Consider the following 9,570-nt stretch of genomic DNA (forward strand, 5'->3'; position numbering starts at 1 on the left):
CGTGGTGGACACTGGTGGTCAGGGAAGCCGTCCGACTGAAGAAAGAGGCCTTCCGGGATTTGTTGTCCCGGAGGTCTCCGGAGGCAGTTGCAAGGTACCGACAGGCCCGAAGGGCTGCGGCCTCGGCCGTGAGGGAGGCAAAGCAGTGGGTGTGGGAAAAGTTCGGAGAAGCCATGGAGAAGGACTTTCGGTCCGCACCAAAGTGCTTCTGGAAACCGTCCGCCACCTTAGGAGGGGAAACGGGGAACCATTCAAGCTGTATACAGCAAAGATGGGACGCTGTTGACCTCAACTGAGGAGGTTATTGGGCGGTGGAAGAACACTTTGAAGAACTCCTAAATCCCAACACGCCCTCTATGGTAGAGGCAGAGCCGGAGGATGATGGGGGATCAGATTCTATTTCCCTGGGGAGGTCACTGAGGTAGTCAAACAACTCCGCGAGTGGCAAAGCCCCGGGATTGATGAGATCCGACCAGAAATGCTGAAAGCTTTGGATGTGGAGGGGGTGTCATGGATGACACGCCTCTTCAACATTGGCGTGGAAGTCTGGGACAGTGCCTAAGGAGTGGCAGAACGGGGTGGTGGTTCCCTCTTCAAAAGGGGGATCAGAGAGTGTGTGCCAACTACAGGGGTATCACACTTCTCAGCCTCCCTGGTAAAGTTTACTCCAAGGTGCTGGAGAGGAGGGTTCGGCCGATTGTCGAACCTCGGATTGAAGAGGAACAATGCGGTTTTCGTCCTGGCTGTGGAACGGCGGACCAGATCTTTACTCTCGCAAGGATCCTGGAGGGGGCCTGGGAGTATGCCCATCCGGTCTACATGTGTTTTGTGGATCTGGAGAAGGCGTATGACCGGGTCCCCGGGAGATACTGTGGGAGGTGCTGCGGAGTACGGGGTGGGGGATCCTTCTTAGGGCGTATCCAATCCCTGTACGCCCAAAGCGAGAGCTGTGTCCGGGTCCTCGCACGAAGTCGAAGTTCATTCCATGTGGGGTTGGTCTCCGCCAAGGCTGCGCTTTGTCACCAATCCTGTTTGTGATATTCATGGACAGGATATCGAGGCGTAGTCGAGGTGGGAAGGTGTGCGGTTCGGTGGGCTGGGGATCTCATCGCTGCTTTTTGCAGATGATGTTGTCTTCATGTCATCATCGGTCCGTGACCTTCAGCTCTCACTGGATCGCTTGGCAGTCGAGTGTGAAGCAGCTGGGATGAGGATTAGCACCTCTAAATCTGAGGCCATGGTTCTCAGCAGGAAACCGATGGAGTGCGTACTCCAGGTAGGGAATGAGGTTTTGCCCCAAGTGAAGGAGTTCAAGTACCTCGGGGTCTAGTTCACGAGTGAGGGGACAATGGAGCGGGAGGTTGGCCGGAGAATTGGGGCAGCGGGGGCGGTATTGCACTCGCTCTATCGCACCGTTATCACGAAAAGAGAGCTGAGCCGAAAGGCAAAGCTCTCGATCTACTGGTCAATTTTTTGTTCCTACCCTCACCTATGGTCATGAAGGTTGGGTCATGACCGAAAGAACTAGGTCGAGAGTACAAGCGGCCGAAATGGGCTTCCTCAGAAGGGTGGCGGGCTTCTCCCTTAGAGATAGGGTGAGGAGCTCAGTCATCCGTGAGGAGCTCGGAGTAGAGCCGCTGCTCCTTTGCGTTGAAAGGAGTCAGTTGAGGTGGTTTGGGCATCTGGTAAGGATGCCCCTGGCCGCCTCCCTAGGGAGGTGTTTCAGGCACGCCCAGCTGGGAGGAGGCCTCGGGAAGACCCAGGACTAGGTGGAGAGATTACATCTCCACACTGGCCTGGGAACGCCTCGGGGTCCCCCAGTCAGAGTTGGTTAATGTGGCTCGGGATAGGGAAGTTTGGGGCCCCCTGCTGGAGCAGCTGCCCCCGCGACCCGACTTCGGATAAGCGGTTGAAGATGGATGGATGGATGGATGGAATATTTGACTGTCATTCATATGATTTTGAAGCCTGAAAAGGAAATCATACCCTTATTTTATTATATGACTCAAGCTTGTAAAAATTTGTATAAATGAATTAGTTAGTTTGTATGGTAATTATTCATCATATTAATGAAACACCTAAAACAGGCAATTAATTGTCATAATCACAATTATTTGATTGATGCCAAACATGCAAAACATGAGCTTATTGATGTCATAAAATATCAGTCTTCTTTTTTATTCCATCAGTTACACCTGCTCTGAGTCTTCTGTAAATATTTAGTTTATACTTACGGTTACGTCGTACTGAAGTTTAATGGTGCAATGCTCAAATATTTATTAGTGCGTAAATTGTGACTTCGTGCCCATTTACGCCACAACTAGGCTAAGTTTCAAATTTTGTATAGCTGGTGCAACCGGCTCCTGATCTTTATATCAAACTTTTCTTTTTTCTACTATTTTGCAGTACAAGCTTGCCCAGAGTTTTCTTAAGCCGTTTGGAGTGTGATGCAGCACATGTTTCCTTGGCAATGAAGTGGAGGCTGATGTTTGTGCAGCTTTCTGCAATGCACTGAGTATGAAGATGTGATTGTTGTATGGTTCTAGGTTGAACATGTTTGCCTCAAGTTCCTTGAATGCAGAACCACCATGGAGATCCAGAACATTTGTGGGGACAGAGATGGGCCTTGTGAGTGTGTGCTGTTGAAGAAATCTCTCAGCTGTCTTGCAGACTTTCAAGACGCTGTCTGACGGTCTTATAAATCCACCTCAGGTCTTCATGTCGATCAGTGTGTTCATCTTGGGAAGAGCTCTCGACACTGAGTGCTGATAAACAGGTAGTGCACAGAATCATCTTCATAGTTGTTTTAACTGCAAAGCCTGCTATGTGCCCTACCACAGCCTCTTTGAACATGGACAAGCTGGGAAGACATACAGTGATGTTTTTCTCTGTGTCTTCTGTTTCAGGCTGAACGTCACTGACTGAAATGCCAGCATATCAGAAGATGCTGCCTCCAGTGTCACTGTGCTATCCGGTGGAGAACTGTTGCCACTAGCTCTGATGGCATGTCTTGCTACTAGGGCTGGGACAACACGTCGATGACGATGACGTCAACGCAAAAAATACGTCGACGCAAAATATGCGCGTCGATTCGTCAGACCCAAAACAAAGATGGCGGCGCTGGAGAGTAGTAGCAACACGAGTGGCTCCTCAAGACTATCAGAAGTGCAAGGCGGCACGCACTCGTTCCTCTAAAGTATGGGAATTCTTTAATTTAAAAGGAAACAATTCCGTGATATGTCATCTTTGCAAAATGGAGATGGCCTTCCATTCTAGCACCACGGCAATGCACCAGCACCTGAAGAGGCGCCACCCGGCACACACGCGCACACGCAGTATTCTTAAGGTGTCAGGAAGGTGTCAGAGTGTAAGTTGTTATTTGCATGTGAATGAAGATGCTTTTTTCAGTAAGCTAGGCCTATGTTCAACATAAATGTTTAATTCTGAATGTTTATTTTTATTATTTATTTTTTGTTGGAAAATAACTCTTTATTAGCTTAAAGCCCCCAAGTTTACAATAGTTACTGTATTCTTTCAATAGCTCTAAGAAAGGGTGGCTGGGTGACCTTTTTATTTTTTTTATTGAATGCTAGACATCAGAATGCATTATTTTGCTCTTGTACACTTTTACTTGAATTTAATTTTTGAATTTTGAGTTTATGAAAAAGGTGAGTGGCAGAGTGTGTCAATAGTATCCAGCTGCAGACCCGCAGCAACACCAGTTTCAGAACCCCAGCGCCAGAACCTGAAGTGAGGGGCGGAGCTTGCGTTCTAAACCGAGTAGCGCCACCTAACGTTTTGGAGAGTAGGCTACACCACCAGTTTCAGAACCCCAGCGCCAGAACCTGAAGTGAGGGGCGGAGCTTACGTCCGAAACCGAGTAGCGCCACCTAACGTTTTGGAGAGTACTTTGCTTTTATTACAAATGAAACATCATACTTTATACGTATGTTATGATGATTCTTTAAGGTACAGTACAATAAGCATTTTAAAACATTGATCTTGTGTAATATAATTGTATATAGTTATCTGTTTCATTGTATTATGAGAGTTACTTCCTGATCATGATGGTGAAAAAAAAATGCTTGAAACTTATGGGCATTTTATATAAAATATACTTTATTTCACAAGAACATGTGCAGCATGCATTTTTCTTTATGTAAAATAAAACATGTCAAAAAACTAAAAAAGAGAGAAAATTAAGCATCATTTTAAAAGAAACAATAAAAATATATACAACAAATGACCAATTCACCCATAGGCCCATTTTATCATGACAATCCTGTATAAATTAAACTTAAAATGTATCAAATGAGGCATTCACTCTCAGGCCCATTTTGTCCTTACATTCTTGTAAAAATAACTCCATGTCATCCCTGAACACAAAATGAAATAGAAAGGGCTCTCTGGAAGCTTCTGACTGTTCCAGGAGATTGTTGCGGGCCTTTTCCTTGTGGTCTTCATTCATTCAAATGAAAAGAGGCTCTTCCACTGGACCCCTGAGCAGATGGCTGTTGGAATGGAGCCATTTCACAGCTTCTTTCATGTGCCGGATTATTGGGAGCTCCTTCATTACAGAATATTAAAGGAAAATGTGACTTTATAAATGTGACACATAAATTTATTATATGTTAAGAGATTATATATACATATATATATACACACACACACACACACCGCCTCACTGCTGCTAAGCGTAGCTTGTTCTTCACATGGAAGGGACTCTTGTAGGGTTTCTGCACTGGAATGTATATATCTTGGTTAATTTAAAATTAATCAGAAGAGGGTGCAAATGTAACGGTGGGCTGGAGTAAATGTCCAGTATCTACCTTTCAGAGAAAACACCAAAGTTCTCCAGAAGAATAAGAGCCCACCATCTCCGTATGTTTGGAAAGTCGCACTGGAAGACAAAAATAGAGAAATCTTGATATTTCAACTGCTACAACATCATAAAGGTCAATTACTTGAACTGGTAATTACTTACAGATGTAAAATCAAAGGGTGCTCCCAAGACAAGATGTAGAGCATACTGGAAAACAGCAAAAATTAAGGAACATTATCTCTGTAAACGTAAAATTAAAAAAAAATCTTCTTTGTTCCGTATTTAACAACTTAAAAAAATTAAAATAAAAACACCACCACACCAATCATTGGTTTAATTATATCAAAACAATGTCTCACCATCAACATTAAGACTCCACAGTCTACACCACCAATCTGTTGGGGGATATCCTAAAAAAAAAAAAAAGCATGAGTTTATTAAGGGTTTGACACTTCAGCACTCCCAACTTTAGCAGACTTCTTTATAACCAACCTTGTTTTTCAGTAGCACCCATGTGCCAGGTGCAATTTTGGCTGTCATCTTACTGCAACAAAAATACAAAAATAATAAAACAGATTTGTTAATATGAAGTTACATTGTGCAGCACACAGTTTGAAGCTCTGAATCCATGCAAAAACTCAGTCAACAGTATTTGGGTCTTTCTTGTAAAAACTGTCACAGCATGCAAAATCAGAACATCATGCAAGTAACCATTAAGCAAGTTTATTATACTCTTGAACGGCAAAACTTGAACACACACATTGAATTTTTCACCACATGATGTCAAAAACTTTAGACAACGTTACACAACTCACCATGCTCTCCGCCATGCTTGTCTCATTGTCAATAACTCCGCCCCTCACTTCAGGTTCTGGCGCTGGTGTTCTGAAACTGGGGTTCTGAAACTGGTGGTGCTGCGGGTCTGCAGCTGGATATGTCTCGAGTGTGTTACTATATTGTTGTTATTTTTATGTGAATGAAGAATTAAAAGATGCACTTTTTTTCAGTAAGCTAGGACTGTGTGTTTTCAACATAAATGTTCAATTCTGTTGGTTCAGGAAGGACGCCATGCCAGGCTGCTGGCTCCCACTGTCGCTGTTAATTTTTATTTATTTTTTGTTGGAAAAGCACTCTCTGTATTAGCTTAAAGCCCTCAAGTTTACATTGGTTACTGTATTCTTTCAATTGCTCTAAACAAGTATTTTGGGTGACTTTTTTATTGAATGACAACTAGACATCAAGTTGTTATTATTTTAATCTGAAAGAAGAATTACAAGATGCACTTTTTTTCAGTAAGCTATGCCTATGTGTTTTCACGGCATCAAGGTTTTATTGAATGCTACCTCTGACTAAGAATACATTACTTTGCACTTGTATAGTCTTTTATTTTGGAATTTTAAGAGCAATAAATATATATTGCAATGTTAAGGAATTCATGATTTTTTCATGCAGATATGTAAATCAACATGTATAAATTGCTATTAGTCAATTAATGGGGAGATAATCGAATCGGACTGGAAAAATGAATGGTTAGATTAATCGATGCATCGAAAAATTAATCGCTAGATTAATCGGTAAAAAAAAAAAATCGTTTATCCCAGCCCTACTTGCTACCGTTCTTTTGAAAGCTGAATAATGTGTTATTGTTGTTAAATCCATTAGCAGATTTTGTTCCCACATATTTGTTCCCTTGGCAATTTTTATTGTATTGTTCAGTTTAAGTCAATTTTTGTGTGTACTTGGAAGCTTTTGTTATTGAACAAATAAATATGTATGATTTCCTTGTGTGCATATGTCAATAAACTTATTTGTAATTATGATTTAAAAGATCAGGGGATTGTTGAAATAATTAAACTCTGACAAGCTGGTATGTACATATTCCAGAAATGAATGCAAATGGATAATTCCATTAAGTAAAGGTAAATTAATTTATGTGTGTGTGTATATATATATATATATATATATATCTATATATATATATATATATATATATATATATATATATATCTATATATATATATATCTATATATATATATATATATATATATATATATATATATATATATATATATATATATATATATATACATACACATACTGTATATGAACTTGTGTGTATATTACGTTTTTATATTTGATTCTTCTGGATTTATTCTGAAGAGGTAGTGTCTAGTTACAATATAAACACAAAGCTAGTCGTTTTTATTAACAACTTTAAAATTTGTTGATGTGCATGCCCCCTAAATTAGTTCACATTTACTATATAATCTAGTCAAAATGAGTTAATAATGTTGGCAAATTATGCAGTTGTATAATTTGTCAACATTATGAACAATGAGCATCAACAGATTTAAACTATGAAGGCAGAGAAACATTGTATCCTGTAACAATCTGCAGATGGATAACTTTGCTTTAAAAAGGGGTATTAATACACTTTGGTGTTGTATTTTTACTGTTGATTATTAAAGATTATGATCGTTATGCCCACTCTACATGGGGATAACGACTAATGTGTGCTTAATATGTACATAGTCATAAATTACAACCTGTGGGCACTTTAGCCGCATCCTTAAGTGAGTGTTGTTTCGCGGTTAAACGCTGCACATGCGCGATGCCCTCTGTCGGTATGGAATAGTAAGATGGCCGCCAGAGCACTTCCGGTAGCTTCACCTACTGCTGGCAGTTTAGAATTCTATGAGCAATCCAGTTATAGATCAGTGGGTTATACCCATTTCCTGTGCCTCCTTGTTTGCTACCCAGCCAAAACTATTTATTCTTCCATTCTCATACTCCCGACAGTTTCCCAGTACCTTTTTAACTGGATGTCTTTCATCATGTCCTTTTATATTAATCCAGTTTCTCATTCTTAACTTTCTCCTACAAACTTCTAGTGGCATTTCTCCCATCTCTTCTTGAATTGATGGTACTGGAGATGTTCAAAATGCTCCACAGCTGATCCTTAGAGCTTGAGTCTGAATTACCTAGATCTTTTTGAGCCATGTTTCTGATGCAGAACACTATATCATAGTACCATAATCTATTGCCGGTCTTATTAATGAGCTATATATTCTACTTAAAGACTGTCTACTTGCTCCCCACTCAACCCCAGCCAAGCACCTCATTACATTTATTCCTTTTTTACATTTGTCTACAAGCTTTTGAATGTGAATACCAAATGTTAATTTAAAATCCATCCACATACCTAAAAATCTTAACATTTTAACTTGTTCCAATTCCTGACCATACATTTTTGTACTTACTTTAATGTTTTTTTCTCCTTTTTGTGAAACAAATTACCTGCGTTTTTGCAATTGAGAACCGAAAATCCCACTCATTTGCCCAGTTTTCTACCTTATTTACTGCCCCCTGCAGACTTTTAACTACAAATATTTCATTTCTTCCCCTTTTCCATATTGCACCATCATCTGCATACAGTGACCTCCCTATTCCTGTCAATTTGTGTATAAATATCATTAATCATAATGTTAAAAAAGTATTGGACTACATACCCTACCTTGGGGAGTTCCATTTTCAATAGAATATATTTGTGAATATGTTGTCCCAATTCTAACTTGTATTGTTCTATTCAATAAGAAATCCTTGATCCAATCATACATCTTTCCTGTAATTCCCATTTTATCAATTTTCTCTTTATTTACTTGAGCCTTCTTTATTGCTGCTTCCAGACTTACTACAGAATCCATAGTACAGCACCCCTTCCTAAAACCACTCTGGTATTGTGAAAATAACCCCTTTATCTCAATAAAATATACTAACCTTGACATTACCATTCTCTCCATAAGCAACATAAGTTTGATGTCAATGCTATTGGCCTATAGCTGCTTGGTGGAGCTTTGTCTTTCCCTGGCTTAGCAATTGGCACTATGACCCCATGTTTCCACTCAGAAGGAAGTTTCCCTGTTTCCCATACTTTATTAAACAATCCTAGAATTATCTTTAATGATGTTTCTGATAAATTTTTTATCAACTCTACACAAATTTCATCCTTTCCTGGAGAAGTTTTTCTTACCCCTGAGAGTGATCTCTTCATTTCATACATTGTAAACTCAGCATTGTAAACTCAGCCTCTATTCGAGGGCATTCGGGTGATCTCTAAGAGATCACCCGAATGCCCTCTTTTTTCTAAAATTTTAGGATTTTCTCTAATGCGTTGTCTCCTATATTTTCTAATTTCCTCAGTAATATTATCATTACTATGCACCTTCATAAATGTTTCTGCTAATACTTTTAATTTTTCTTTATCTGAAACTGCTGATTTTTCTTAATCAGTTAAAACTGGTATGCTACTATATCTCTGAATTCCACTCATCTTTCTAATCATCCCCCATATTTCGTTAATTTTAACATCTTCACCAATACTTTCACAAAATTCCCTCCAATATTTCCTCTTTGCTATTCTTATTACACGCCTCACTTTTGCTTGTGCCTTTTTATAGTTTATTAAATCATTAAAATTAATACTTCTTACTTTCCTAAGAGCTTTATTTCTTAAAACTGCCTCACTACATTCCTCATTCCACCAAGGAACCACCTTTTTTCTATTCCCTGATTTCTTTTTTCCTATTGCTTCTACTGCAGCTCTCCGTATTGCTTTACAAATATTTTTATTCAACTCATCTACATCCTCTATTACACCCAAAAACCCGTTGTCATTGCTGACGGCATTCCTGTAATTTCAAGCAACGGCGTCCTCCTGTCACATGGTTCGATTTCATACAGAATCGAT

The 9,570-nt window shown here is 39.9% G+C and overlaps 1 long non-coding RNA gene across 1 annotated transcript; it reads right to left on the reverse strand.

The window, feature by feature from the left end:
* Window positions 1-4,103: 4,103 nt before the first annotated feature.
* On the reverse strand, window positions 4,104-5,017 carry LOC127640748 (uncharacterized). The gene is made up of 3 exons (XR_007970125.1): window positions 4,830-5,017; window positions 4,678-4,741; window positions 4,104-4,567 (listed from the first exon to the last, which is right to left on the reverse strand). It is a non-coding gene; the product is annotated as an uncharacterized LOC127640748 (long non-coding RNA).
* Between the last annotated feature and the right edge of the window lie 4,553 nt (window positions 5,018-9,570).

This window comes from Xyrauchen texanus, chromosome 49 (assembly GCF_025860055.1).
Source record: "Xyrauchen texanus isolate HMW12.3.18 chromosome 49, RBS_HiC_50CHRs, whole genome shotgun sequence".
Taxonomy (NCBI): domain Eukaryota; kingdom Metazoa; phylum Chordata; class Actinopteri; order Cypriniformes; family Catostomidae; genus Xyrauchen; species Xyrauchen texanus.